Below are 15,567 nucleotides of genomic sequence, written 5' to 3' on the forward strand. Positions count from 1 at the left end.
TTGTAAAATAAATATCACAAAAAGAATTTCTTCTGATTTTTTTCTGTATTTTTCTACTTGTAGATACAAGCTGAAGATGTGAAATATATGAAGCATGATACAAGAACTGATGTAGCAAAGAAAAAAATATTGAATGACAAATATATAAATAAATATATTTGAGATGACTCAAAGTAGCCACTATTTGTTTTTGCTGACAGTGCTGAATATACATATAGGCTGAGACTAGAGCTGCAGTGTGACCTCTTTTAATTCTTTTCTGTGTTGACTATTCGTGCTGTTCATGAGAGTACTGCCACTTGCTGTCCAACTAGCTCACTGGAATTTGACTGTCAATGAGCATTGATACTTCAAGGGATATAAAAAGGATTCCATTATATAGATAAAAGCAGGTGCTTTGGGTGGAAATGAGCAGAGGTCTGCGCTCTCATTTACATTATTTCGGTAAGACATTCCGAGTCCTAGAATAGCGTGGGAGGGGTCCTCCACTTTGTCTGTCAAGTTGGAAAATCTCCAAAGAAGCCCAGACATCTCCACCCAGTATGAACTGCAGAAGCACTAAAAGTAATTGGTCCTGTAGGGAGGGCTGGACTGACGAGGCAAAAACTAAAAGTGAAACTGTAACGCAGGAAACTTTCTGGAAGGCTTTGATGTCGAACTTTACAGGGGAAGCACTTGTGACTTCAGACCCGGCGTCTTCAGTGGCACACATGCGGTTAATAAACTCATTTGTGCCCGCATGTCGTACACCTGACTCAAATAAACACAGCAGACACTTCTGAGGAAACCGGCGGGACGCAGGAGGGGGGGGGGGGGGGCGAGGGGTGGAGCTGCAACAAGCTTTTGTTCATCTGGAAACAATATCCTGCAGTGTGTGCTTGGTAGCCCCGTCTGAAGGATCACTGAAGTCAACATGCCGGGCCTCACTGTGCCACTCTGACCTCAGCATCCTCCGTATACATGAGGGTCATGATGGTGCTTCCCCTTTCATCGATTATCCACGTGGAACCAGAACAGTTAGAATGTGTTAGCTGGTCACACCTTACATAAGAAAACCATAAATCACTGCAAACCACGGTTGATCACGCGTGGGACAGTTTTCCGGCCGGCAGTAAGGCGTGTGATTGGTGATCCGGCCCCAGTCTTTTCTTCTTGAGATAAAGATCCAAACCACTCTCTTGACTTTGAAAGGTTTGAGTCAGCATCATTTATTACCTCTCAGCAGCATCAATGACCAGCTGCACGTCTGAAGCCTTTGATCCATTTGGACACACATTTGAACTCAATGATTCAACCAGAAAACAGCTTGATGAATAAAACCTTTAAGTCTGGTGCTCCCACTCCAGATACTCATGAATTCAGCCAACCCAGACGCAAACATCGGGTGCCTGGTTAGACAAGATGACATGACACGGTATTGAAGGGTAGATGAGGTTTCTTGAAACAGTGTCCTGGTTTTCAGAGGCCACCAGATGGCGCTGTCTGCTGTAAAATGTTTGGACTTGAACAACGAATTCAACGTAACCTCACATCATTTCTGAACCAAGAGGGTCATCTAGTGGCCACTGACAACTGACACTATTTCATCAACCCAGCAATACTGTTTCATGATACCTCATCTCCCCATCATGACTGGCTCTCTGTGGATGATCCACAGAGAGCCATAAAACGTTTTGAAGCCCAACTTGGTCATTCTGCTGCCAAATAAAAAGTTATTCCTACAAACACAGGACAGCAACTGCTTCATTGACCTTAATATGAGAATGTACAAATAAAAAAGTAAATAAATAATTGTGACTTCATTCTTTATTTTTGAGTTAATTCTTGTTATTTTACTATCTAATTTAATTAAATTAAGCAAAAAATGGTTGTAAACACATATGAATTAATAGCATGCTTCATTGTTTGCCCTGAATAGTTTTTAGGGACAGACAGATCTGCTTCATTTTTTTTAGGAAGTATTTCCAACTTGGCCGTTTAAAGAAATGATGCACTTCAGCATGCGAGGCATGATAAACATGGACAGATGTCTGAGGCCACAGCTGCCTGCAGCAACAAGCGGGCAAATTCAGGGGTGTCGGCCAGACATATGGTGGACACAAGCATAAGTCGATCACACATACGGTTACCATGTGTATGAAGAGGAACAGTGCGTTCGTTTTTGATTTCATGTGTAGCACACAACTTCACAAGAAGCCGAAGGAATGGTGAAAATTGAATGCGATGTTCTGATGGAACATTTCAGCCGACTCTAGAGAGTAACCCTGATATGTAATATATACATGAAAGTGTGTGTGTGTGTGTATATATATATATTAAAAAGAATATATATATATATATCAGCAAAAAACATCCCTGAACAAAAGCAAACACAATGCTTTTGTTTGTTTTTGTTCAAGGATTCCTCCATGTTTGAGCAAGATATTTTGATGCATAATAAATATTCATATAACCCTTTTTATAATATCAAAAGAGGATGTTTGAACAGTCTCACCAAAGAGAAAAACACTCGTTTTGACTCTAAACTGAGCCAAAACAAAGCAAAGGCTCTTATAATTCAATAATAAGATTCTGTTTCCCCCTCCAGAGAAAAAGCTCCATCTGTCTACAACCACTTATCCTGAACACCGATCTCATTTTTGTTCTTGTTAAGTTCTCCTCTCTCCGGCATTCATGAGAAGAGGGTGTGCGGCAGCTGTCACCCAACCTTATTTCTCTCCCATCTCCAGCATGGCACCCCTTACATAATCACCATGACCTCACACCAACTCAGAGTGATGTCATCCTTGTTTGCATTTTTGTTTTTTGTCAGTCTGGCACTCTGAACAATACTGCTCTCTGCTCTTCAGCGCTGCAGTGCTTCTGTTACGCCAGCAGGGGGAGGTATTTACAGCCACTTGCCCCAAAGGGACAATAGAAATTGATTGAGAGCTGGAAACAGTGCTGCATATTATCTGGCCTCCCTGAGGAATACAACATGTATTACATGTCAACATCAAAGAGATACTGAGTGTGTAGCTGGGCAGACAAGTTGAATTAATCGGAGAATTGTAATCGCACGCAGGACAACTGGAGAACACAATCAGATGGTGTAAATGGCGGGTACAGTAGTTGCCAGTTAGCAGAGTGTAACACGCCTGACAGGGTGTGGGAGGCAGCTGTCAGCCACACTGGTCTACAGCTGATGACCGACACCACACACTGAGTGCAGCTGACAGGCTGAATGAAAGACATTATGCCTCGCACACGCATGGAAAACACACGCGTCAGTCTTTGCAACGTCCAGACCTGGTTCTGATATGAAGCAGGTGGCCTCAGCTGTCAGAATGCATGCCGCTCCACAGAGGGATGATTTGTAGTCATACATCTTAGATGAACAGATTATGTTCATTAAAAATGAAAGCGGTCCATTTCAGGTCGCGTGTCGAGTCACAGCCTCCTGTCTCACCTTTTAAAGAGGGCTGCAAGTGCAAGTCAGCTACTGCAAATATCCACTCGATGTTTGTGAATGAGAGTTCTCCGCAAAATTGCTCTCCTTCTCGGGTAGTGAGAGAAAGAAAGAGATTAAATATCACGGCCAAACTGAGGCCAAATGGACAGAGATATTATTAAGATTTTATAATAAGATTTTTTTTAAATTGGATTGTACTTAATATGAGGCACTGTTTCTCTGTGTTTATATTTTACTTAATGATTCTCAACATAACTAGTAACAAAATGACAGACAAAACGGACAAATATAAAACATATTTTGCAGGAAATACTGCCAAAAACTGACCATAAACAAAGAAAAAGACCTAAGACCTATATGTAGAGGTCATTTCTACATGATCAGTTTTATAGTTTCACCTCATGATATTGGCATAAAAAGGGCCACTCTGCTGTAGAGCAAGGAATCGAATCACAGCTCCTCATTTGAAGCAAAATACCTTTGCCTCACAGAAACCAGTCTTGTGCCTTGATGAAGTAAAATGATTGCAGTATATTTACGAGAAGATTAAGCTTTCATCCGAAAGAAATCCCCTTTAATTGCACGAGATAAAGCAACACAAAACGGCATTGAGATGCACAAAATCCGCCGGCTAAGGGGAAGTCATTATCCATTGTGACTAAAACTGTCGTCTGCTTAAAAAAAAGACATTTTAATTACACGCCTTTAAGACCACGTGGTTAATCTCAACTTACAAAGGTTTTGAGAGCGGTTTTTGGGCTCTGTGCCACCAGAGGGGGGGGGGGTAGAGACGGGAGAGGAGTGCACCACGGCGCCATCTATGGGTCAGTCTGATTAGAAGCTAGTTCAGGACGTGACTTCTGGGCAAACTGGGGGGCAAGTGTCAGGACAAACCATGTGGATGTATAACCCAGATGCTGGGGGGGGGGGGCATACAGACATGGAGGCCACAGGGTCAAAATGAATCAACACACTGTCTGATGCGACAAAATGCTGCCCAGAGGGATGGTGGCCTGCACAGATTTGCAGATACACTTCGGTGACAGGGCATAAAAGGCCTGTGTCATCAGATTTAAATATCAAAGAGCAGAAATATGAATGGCCACTGAGTGCATCTCTGCAGGCGTCCGGACGAAACAAAGGCAAGCCAGATGAGGGGGAGGGGTAGAGACAGCACCAGCCATGATCAGCCCTGAAGATCGAATTATCGATGATGAAATATTGCAGACACTGGAATGAGCCAATATTAATGATGTAACTTTCGTATAACATGCAAATACATGTGACTTTCGATCTCTGTCAACATTGAACTCTGCAAATAAAACTACTGCCTTCTCCTTTGGAATCACAGAGTGGAGAAAAAATGCTTTTGACAAACTCAAAAGTGGAGGCTGTGAAACGTCTGAGACTGCTTCTCATGACCGCTGGTTCAATGTAACAGATCCAACAAATATATCAGTTCAGGACATACATCCCAAAATCAATAGGTTCCACCTCCGCAGCCTTGCCGAACAGAGACCTTTATTGAACAGTTGTAATAATAAAAATCCATTCATCCTGTTTGACTAGGATGCGCGTTGGGAGTTGGAAGTCAGCGTCAGAGTCATTCAGCGTGGCAGTTAAAACACTGACTCTCAGAGTATAACCGTGTCAGTGTTTCAGGAATCATATGATCCGATGGTTTTCATCAATGGTGGACTTAAAGTTAACCTAGCTTGAGTCTCTAGAGAGTAGTGGTGGGTTATGAGGTTTCATGAAACAGTGTCCTGAATGTTTGTTTATATCAGGTACTTCTGGCTCACAGCAATTGTGTGCCTTAACTTTTGACTGACACTATCTGACACTAAACTTCAGCCACAACAACCTGGAGCTCAACGCCCAGAAGACAGTGGAGATGGTCATAGACTTCAGGACAGTTTCTCTGTCCCCTCTCATGTTGGCTGGTTTACCTATTCCTATTGTAGACTCCTTCTGCTTCCTAGGAACCACCATCACTGAGGACCTCAAATGGGAGCCAACCATCAGGTCCCTCATCAGGAAGGACCAGCAGAGAATGTTCTTTCTGAGGCAGCTACGAAAACTACGACTGCCGACGAAGTTGCTGGTGGAGTTCTACACGGCCATCATCCAGTCCATCCTCACCTCCTCTATCACCGTCTGGTACAACAGCGCCACCTCCAGGGACAAGAGCCGACTGCAGCGCATCGTACGCTCTGCTGAGAAGGTGATCGGTTGCAACCTGGCACCTCTTCAGGACCTGTATGTCTCCAGGACCCAGAGACGTGCAGGTCAGATCAGAGCAGACCCTTCTCACCCTGGACATGGACTGTTTGTTCCTCTTCCCTCTGGCAGGAGGCTACGGTCCATCCAGACCAGAACCTCCCGTCACAGGAACTGCTTCTTCCCCTCAGCCATCAGACTGTTGAATTCGTGAACAGCCTTGTTGTTATGTTATTCTATTTATTTTATTTGTTTTTTGTTGCACTTTATTCCAAGGCACTTTCCTAGTCAGTGGGCTCCCCACTGACCATGGCAATACATTTGATTCTGATTCTGATTCTGATTCTGAAACCAAAATCTGTCCCGTGACTCCAGTCTGGATCAAGCACTACATGGCAAATGATCGCTACATTTATAATGACTGCTGCGGGATTATCAGTGTAAATCCAATTGACTAACAAGATAATCAGATCAGGGCCTAAAGCAGGAAAATATCATGTGATCCAAAATCAAGGCATGTCCTTTGTCAAAACCGTGGTGTATATATAGTGCCTTAGTCCTCCATTGATGGTTGAGAGCTTCAACAGGTTCCACAAAAATTAAAATGAGAGGGAAGCACGAGAGACGAGGGAGAGAGAGAAATCCCAACACATTTGGATTTGTTCTGCCGACACCATTATTTCCCAAGTCATTCAATATTTTTAAGAGAAATTTTGGTGGTCAGTTTTGGTGGGAAGTTTGGAGGGAATATGGGACAAAACAGATAATATACTGCACTGCAGTCTAACCCAAATAATTGAATTGACTTTTAGTTATTTTCAGGAGGCAATTTTGCCATGGGTCGCATCACAGAAGGAGATTCAGGTCAGCAGTTTTAGGGTATTTTGGAAAAACACAAGCAAAGAGCGACCAAATGGCTAGAAAAACAAACTAGCGCAAGCAGCAGATGTCAGAGTGTACATCCCTCTCACACAACTTTGGGGACTTCATTTTGCCACAACTTAACACTTCTTCTTCTTTATGCATTTTTAAAACAGCAGCTGTTGATAATGCAGGGAGCCAGTTACAACACTGAAGAATAAGTCAAGCTCAGTTTTCTTCCCGTACGGCAGCACATCCAGTCAATATTTCCTTGACTGGAACAAACTCTAAAGTGATCAGAGGTATGACCGATTCTCCTTCTAAATGGCAATAACTTTGACTTGAATATACAAGTGGAGATGAGAACAAAGCCAACAATGACCAGCGGTGGCTTGTGTTTGTGTTCAACATCTTAACATGCCAATTTACATGTGCGGTTTACCACAACTGTTTATTGAGTCCCTGTGTCGTCTGGTTACCAGGATTAATTGTTGATCGACTCAGCTGTTGAGAGCGGACATTCGCATCACTGTAACCCAAAAGCAACATGTAGCCATTTCTGCAAGGAACCAGAGTTCATGCGAGATGAGACGAGCGTAATTTCATTCTCACCATCTCCACAGACGATCTGTCTTCTGGTCCCGTAAATGAATTACTTGGGATTTCTTGCTAATTTAATTGTCTAGAATGATTTTGCGAAGCAATTTTGATGCGGCCATCCAGGCTCATTTTCATGAGATACATTTTTAATATTCCACCGAAAACAAGCTCTTTCATCACAGTCATTGTGAAGCATTTATGCGTCCAGGTTTAGAGTCCTGATCACTGGGTAAGAATCAGATCTAATAAAAACGGACTGACTTACATTTATATACCACCTGCCACATGGGAAACAAACAAACACAACAAAATGTGGATGACTGTCACGTTTTTCTTGAACACACAAAGGTTATGCAGCAGAACTAACTGGCTTTTCAGAATATTAACAGATTATTCCATAGCTAAAATTGACACTTGTCAAAATGAAAGTGGTCTTTCATAATGGAGATCAAATACTAACTCTTCGCTCCATGTATTCACTGGTACCAAAAGGCAACCTGTCCAGGGTGTCTCCAACCACCCAACTCTGATAATACATTTCACAATGTATTGACTTGAATGATCAATCATCTGGCACAATGTTCTTTATAAACAGCTCCCAACACTCAGAACCATTATTAGGTTGCGCACCTAACTCTCTGTGACAAGCAACAAATGTGTCAGATGTGGTCAGTACTTCACAGAAGCAGATGGCAGACAATCTGAGCAGCATTTGTGGTTTCATGTTTCTACCAGTGCTATGGAGTAAACAGAGTAGTAGTCAAGGAGACGATGGAGGTTGTACTACTGAAGTAGAAGCATAACAGAGAGCAAGAGAGAGTTTAACTCAGTCAGATTCTGAAGAGGATCCTCTGATACAGAACGTAAATTGAGACATAAAGTGATTCTGCTTCTGAGCATAGAGACAGTGAGTCCATAAGTAGCACATACAGGAGCACATGCTTTGCAACCCTGTGTCCGAGGATGGTGTGTTGGATGTAGCAGGAATTTAAAAAAAAAAAAGGAACAAAAAAGTGAAAAGGGCGGTATAAGCCACCAAAGAAAAAATGCAAACAGCAGAGGAGGAAGCAGTGTAGGTCTTGATCACGTGTGATTTCAGTGTGATTTTATGTGTATCTGTAACCATGGTACAACCTCTTGAAACACGGATGTCAAAGTGGAAGGGCGCTTTCACACTGTGAGTTCTGTCTCGGGACATGTGAACCCAAGTGAGTCGGGTTTTGGTCACAGCCTTGATCCCGGGTAGAGACCTGTACTTTGTCTCAGGAAACCCTCAGCGGGTGGTGAGCTTCTCGCCTCTAGGCCACTCAGCGCTAGATGCCGGAAACTACGTGTACAGCGCGGCTCCACGCAAACATGATAAATGCCGGGTAGTAAAGGGTCTGATCACTGTCTGGGTGGACAACATCGTTCAAAAACAACTTCTCAAACACCAAGAACACAGAGGTGTGCAACTTTGAGCTGCAGGAAAATTGTGCTCGGGAACGGGAGCGCAGAGCAGCGTTCCGGGATGTGTGCGGATGTTTGATAACTCACATGTTTTCACCTTTATTAGGCTGATAAACATCTGACTTGATTGACAGACAGATTTGCTTAAATGAAGAATGCTGTTCTCTACAATAAATGTTTTCACTGCTGTGATGTGGCTGCAGCGCTGCTGTTTGCATGAGGACAGCAACGAGGAAAGATGCGGCTTGATTTTCCCCAAGTTATTGAAGATCACCAGACTATTAATTGATCATTTCCGATGTCTGGATCTTTGGTCCTTTGTTCAAGCTGTTGTGAGAGCAGCATGGATCAACCAAGACGCTCCGTATTACGCAGCTTGTTTTCGCTATTTCCTTGAAAAATAAACATGACAGCACTCTTTCATTTTTAGTTTGAAACAGCACATTGTGTTCCAGCCGTGGCGGAGGTCCGTCATCAGTTCATATCTGAGGTGAGGACGACTCGTAGTACTAAGAATCGACAGAAATAAGGCGGTCAACCCGGTGGTAAATAGGTTGTCGCACGGGCCATGACGACTTCCTTTAGACGTGCTTCATCGTGGGTCACAAACCAGCTATTTAGCGCCGCAAACTGAGGAGGAAAAAGGGACATCGACTGAGGCACAGAGGTGCGAGGCTGCACAGCAGGGGGCGAATTGAACTCAGGCCACCAGAGACAGAACCCGCAGTGTGAAAAGCCCTAATATTCAGTTGGAAAAAAAGTGGCACCTACAGGGTCCACTCTGCTTTCCATAATCTTGCCATGGACTCTGACTTCAGAGTCCCCTTCCCAACAACCTTTGCTGTCCCTGCATGGTCACCTTGTCAAAGAGCACTGTCTGGCCAGTATTAGTGGACCATCAGGGTGCTTGGTTCCGGTCCACAGAGCTGGGGATAATGACATCCTAGCTTTAATCTCAGAAAGTAAGAGGTGAAGGTGACAGCTAAACGTTACAGCTCATGAGCTGCAGTGAATAGTGTGTTTGCCTCTTCATGAGGTCAGAGCTTTGAACCTTCACTTACAATGTCTGGGCTTAACAATGGGTCACAAGACACCTCAGCAACAATAACTGAGGTGGACAATAGACCGCTGACCAGAGCCAAAGCTTCACACAAAACCCAGACAGCAGTCATGAAGGCAAAGATGGAAATAGTGACGAAAAACAGGAAATTACTGGAGGCTGATGTGGGGGGTTGTTAGAGTGAACATCCCATAATCACACAGGTCTCCGCTTCTACGTTCGCGCCCCTTCAGGCACTTAACGTGTGAAGCACTCACATGAGGTTTTCAGTGATGGGCGGAATCGATCGCAGTGGACCTGTGGCTGAGGGCTACGTTCACAGCAGAAGCAAGTTTTTTTTTTTTTAGGCATGACACCATGTACCTCTTTATTAGGAAGAAAGGGAGTATTTATATACACTCAGGCCATGGAAGTCAAAGTACTGTTTGTTATTAAACCTGCAGACTATTGATGTGTGCTCAGTGTTGTTCATCTCCAGAGGGTTTTATGTGACAGGAAACACTTTTCATTCACGTTGAGTAGAACACAAAACATTTACTGGACGAAAACATGGATGGACGGCACTACATGCGTATTTACACGGACACAAAACATACAGTATCAGACAACCTCCCAAACAGGCATCAGATGCCTTGCTTTGTTGTTATTTTCATCGCACAGCCTTTCAGCAATTATTTCCCACTCTGCCAATTGAGGCGGGGTGAAGACAAAAGCAGAAAGAGTTGAACGCTGCACAGATGCGTCGGGTTCAAGGCTCTCTCTCCGCCGCCCGAGGTTGCGGATGAACTCACACGGAGACAGGTGCTTCAGCGCCTCAACTAAAACGTGTCAGCTGCCCACCGGTGCATGGTTATGTTTGAAAAATGTATAGAAATGGAGCAACTCTCATGCATTATATATAAATCAGTCTATTGTGGGGATGGATGCATCTACTATATGTACAGCAGCGCAATAATTCATAAAGTGATATTTTGAATTTCAGTATAAGGAATTCAATTATTGAAATATCTTTTTGAATTTAACACATCTTCAATATCATCAAAGTAAAAAGCATGGCGCCTGCAACTTTATAAGCATGGTGTCATTTGCATAGAAGTATTTTTGTACTTCACGTCAATACATACATTTTAATCATGTCAAGAATGCTTTGTTCATTATGACCAGGTTCATCATGGTGTTTCTTTCTCACACTGCGCTGAGCTTCAAGGGTCTTGTCTATTTTTTTTCTGAAAATAGATTTGGCATAATGGGAGCAATTTCCCTTTTTTTTCGAAGTACGACCCAAGAAAAAGAAGACAATTCTGACTCATTACCGTTGGCAGGCTTGCAAGCTGCAACAAAATGGACTCTGCCACTAAGAATATATTCTATATATATTCACCAAATATGCTAAATTTGAATCATTTTTATTTAAAATAAACAACCTCTTGAATACAAACTGTACATATCTCTCATCACACGAAAATACTGCTACACAAGCCATGAACAACTTTGTTGGACTTAGCATTACAAAGATCTGTTGATATTTACCACAGTTCTCCTCATAGAAATCTGTAATCTGTTTGAGTGAATGTTGCCAATGACAACAAACACATTCAACTATTTAGCCTCACTCGTGTAACCACTCCATCCAGCAGCAGCCACACATGGTTGGACTTGTGATTAATTGCCCACAAACTGTTCCCATGAGAGCAGAGCTTTTATAGAGAAAAACCCTGGTCAATAGTTGCTAATACACATGGGCTACTTGTAAATCCACCGCGGTGTCGTTTGCTTGAATAATTCATGAAGAAGTGGGCTTCCGTGACTTATTCCGAAGGCAGTTTGTCCACAAACTGTCAAGCATCTGTCCTTAAACAGATTGGAGAATGTTTTTAATGTAGTCTGTTTCAACTTAACGGATGGCGTCCGGCTCCCGAAGGACTCACAAAGCAGCCCAGAGCGACACTCCAGGGCTCAAACAAGTACTTTCTAGTGTGTTCTAGAAAGACATAAACTCAACCTGAACTCAACCCACAAAATGTGGCACTTGAAAATCGGGAAAACAGGATCTTATTGTCTGAGAAAATATTTTACACGTGGCGCCTTGTGCGTGAGTGATGAGACACACGATAAACTTGGGATGTGTCATAATGTCTTTCCTCCGCCGACTCTTTGTAAAAGACAGGATGTCCTGTCTGAGAGGACAAAGCAGATATGAAAGAAGGAAGCACTGCAGCGACTGCACTCTGTTGAGCTGGTCCGCTGATATACACAACGTTTTGTGAGAACCATCTGAGGCTGATATGCCTAGTGTTTTTCTTGAGAAATTAACTTCAAGTAACCATTAACTGTACAATCCGTACTCGTCGCTGAATGAGAGCCTCATTGATTTGCTGCGAAGCTTATAGATTAGCGCTGACCCACAAACACATTGCACAGAAAACCGTTCTTTTCCTGACTGAGAATTATAGCCGATGGCAAGGACCCTGTCTAATCTTCCGGGAGTGCTTTTTAACAGCTCGGACTCGAATTACTGAGGGGGATATTTGTTTTCAGCGCTACACACTTAAAGCAGCGCCAATTTTGGGCTTTACACAAACATCGAGGTAATCAGAAGTATAGAAAAAACATTCATAATGCAGACACACATTGAGCTTGAACTACATGAAAGAGGTGGCATTACGTCTATGGCCCAAGTCACAAGTGGATTTAAGGCTGGAACTTCTGGATTTAAGACAACCCACTGAGCTAGTGACGACAAGCATTATATGTTATATGAAGAAATACACCATGCTCAGAAACATTAAGGGACGCGGGAAGCAAAGGTGGAAATATGGGCAGGTGCATCAACAGCAGTGGAGAGGAGCTGTGCAAGTGAATGACTTTTGTAAATCCTGAGGGAACTCCAGAGAGACAATGTTGGAACTACACCATGAGCCGTAAAGTCACCATGATGGAGGCCTAAATTAATTCTAATGTCCACGTCCATTTGTTGTCCTTTCCTGGTCTCTTACTAGCCCGTCTTCACCCACTGACAAGAGAGTTTACGCTCCTCTTCGGTCTCTTTTGTGTTGGGCACCTGACAGTCAGTCGAGGCAGCACAAGCTCAGTTAAGCAAGTGAGCATGAACCATGAGGAGCAACACAAGACACTGCATCTTTGTGGAAGACATGGTTGCAAAGCAAGATGCCACGGTGTGGAAATATTTTGGGTTCAAACCTAACGTGCGAGGTGAACAACAACAATCATCGACAAGCATCGTTTGACCACCGATTTCAGGACCCTTCTCTTACAAAGACAAATAAGCAAATATGCAATGCCTTAGGGGTCAGTGGTATTTTTCATTTGCATGTACTCATCATGAATAACCTTCAATTGGATCACACTTTAAACGTAACTTGGCGGTCTAAAATGACAACAAAGGCCAGGGACTTTTAGCCTCAAAAGCAGTGGAGCCCTTCCACCGGCGCCACCAACATCACTGAGGTTCATACAAGTCACCACACGGTGAAGGGCACAACTTCACCGTTAACTGTCAGTTCATGTCTGCGGGCATGAAACCTGAACAACAGTTCCATTCCAACTGCCTGTTGGAATCACATCAAACAACTGCGAATTAGACTCTGATTCTGATGACAGTGCTAGTCAGGAACCAGTCGGGCAGGGACGGCTTTTCTTCCTGAGCTGTAAACTTGCAGGACAACAGTATCACATTGCCCTGCTGACAAACACTCAGTGTGCAGTGAGAAGGTGTGTGAAACACACAAACATGCTGACAAACAATTACAGGCCGAAAGCAGGCGAGGTGGGAACAGCTCTGGTCTCACAGAGAACGTAGCGCCTTGTTCCCTCTCTCACAGACGGCCCTGTTCAGGTAAGGCTGTTGGGAAGCAGAGGCAGGAGTGACAGAGCTGCTCTCCTCTGTGGCTGGTAATAGCTTCATTGAATTAGAAACGCTGACCCCATTTAACGCAGCTGAACATCCTGGACCACCGGCAACACAAAGCAGCGCTGCCTGTGCAGTTTGTGAGTCACGGAGAGAGAAAGCACATGTTGCACTCATGAGGCGCTAATTCAATAAAAGCCACCCGCACAAACAAGCCGTGGAGCTTTGTTCTGCTTCGCTCACCTACCGCCACAGAGTTTTTCTTATAACTGAACAACTGACAGCAGCTCGCGATGAGCCCTTCATGCAGAAAACAGCTCCACCTTCAGAGCAAGCTCCTTGTTCAGAACATTTGACTCTATTTCTTCACATTATCTCTTAGCAAAGAGCCTGCTGATGACTTTTTCTGTCGCTTCTGAGCCTGACTTTGCTTACAACATGCTAGTCCAGTTCTTTTACCTTCCTCCTAATCCTATAATTTGTATTAAAATAGCCAGTTTAAGCTTCATGAAATAAGAAACATAAAAAAAACTGATTTCCAAAGACAGTATCAAATGCAAACTGGTTATAATAGCAGGTGCAATTCCTTCAATTAAATGAATAACTTAAAAAAATAATAATAATAACACTTTATTATCTTGGATACCCAGCAAGAGATCTTCAAATGAGCTTGTTCTTTTACTAATAGTGTGGTAAATCTCGTATTTACAGCTGACATGTCATTATTTACTTATTCATTTAGTTCACAATGTCAAATAAAATTGCATAATGAGTCAACAAGAGTCAACAAGCCCCATAACACCTAGTATGTGTTTCGGAAGTGACCAACACAGGATATCACATGGAAGCCTTTTGTTTGTTTAGGCCAGAAAAACAGGATATTCACACTGGAAGTGAGAAGACCGTTCATTTCTTCACTGTTCAATTTGCCTTCCACACGCCAAATAATTCTGTAAAAATGTCCTTTTTTTCAAGAGGACCGACGCTGAATCCATTGTTGACATGTCAACAGTTTGAGCTGACACTCAAGCATAAGCTCACAGGTGAGTTGCAGAGAACAGCTAGTTGGGACAGCAGTGGAGTTGGCAAATATTACTTATAACATGCTATACACAGGGTTTATATATATATATATATATATATATATATATATATATGCAGATGTATGAGCGCTAGTTTCCTGACAAGGCGCCAGTTCTCCTCTTGACTGTTTGTCAGATAAACGTGCCTCACCTTGTCTCTTTTGTTGTGGTCCGTCTGCTTCACTTATTGTTCTGCGTGTTCTTTCCCAAATCCAGCGCCGGACTCTGAGGAGGAGGAAGCGCGCAATGAAGAAGTGGCGGCCGCGCCGAGTTCATAGGTGACGGTGTGCGCGGAGGTGACGATGGGTCGCAGCCCGTAACACAAACAGCGGCTTACCTTGTCTTTCATTGCTCCTCACAGTCAGTCCGTCCCATCCCACCTCCCTCCGCCTCCTCGCCGAAGCCGGGACAGACGATCCGCGCCGCCGCCGCTGCTGCTGCCGGCCGGCTGTTACTGTTGGAGAGCTCCCCCTGCTGGACACACCCGCGCACTGTCACTAGTATGACTTGATCCTCAAATTATTTAGTTGTTGTAAGGGAGTGTCATATTAACTCTCCATGAAGATACATTTTTTTAATATCTCTATATTTGTATAACTATGCCGAAATACATTATTTAACGTTTAAAATCTGGATTTATAACTGTTTCACAAAGCACTGATTTGTAATGTCAAGAGTAAAGCCTCATATATTCACTCAGGTGTTTTGGATAGACAGCTCTTCACAGGCCAGTTCTTCACATATGATGGATAAGACATCACAATCACACCATCTGTCTTCAGTTCTTCCCTTTCATTCCATCATCATTTCATTTTCCAAGATCTCCTTTTTGACTTGGCTCACGTTCCCATGTCACCAAACTGAGGGCTCTCATAATGCTCCAGGGTTTCCAAACAAGTCATGACTCCCAGCGCTCCCTGAACCTTCTCACAGAAAAGCCACCTTCATCAAATACTCCTTGGGCCCCTTAAGTACA

General features: G+C 43.4%; 1 protein-coding gene across 1 annotated transcript in view; it reads right to left on the minus strand.

Moving 5' to 3' along the window:
- The window catches only part of frmd4ba (FERM domain containing 4Ba), a 37,375-nt gene extending 22,477 nt beyond the window's left edge, over positions 1-14,898 (minus strand). The window contains exon 1 of the mRNA XM_053867548.1: positions 14,743-14,898. The gene's annotated coding sequence lies outside the window, so the exon portion shown is untranslated. The remainder of the gene's footprint in view (positions 1-14,742) is intronic.
- Between the last annotated feature and the right edge of the window lie 669 nt (positions 14,899-15,567).

This window comes from Synchiropus splendidus, chromosome 6 (genome assembly GCF_027744825.2).
Source record: "Synchiropus splendidus isolate RoL2022-P1 chromosome 6, RoL_Sspl_1.0, whole genome shotgun sequence".
Classification (NCBI taxonomy): domain Eukaryota; kingdom Metazoa; phylum Chordata; class Actinopteri; order Syngnathiformes; family Callionymidae; genus Synchiropus; species Synchiropus splendidus.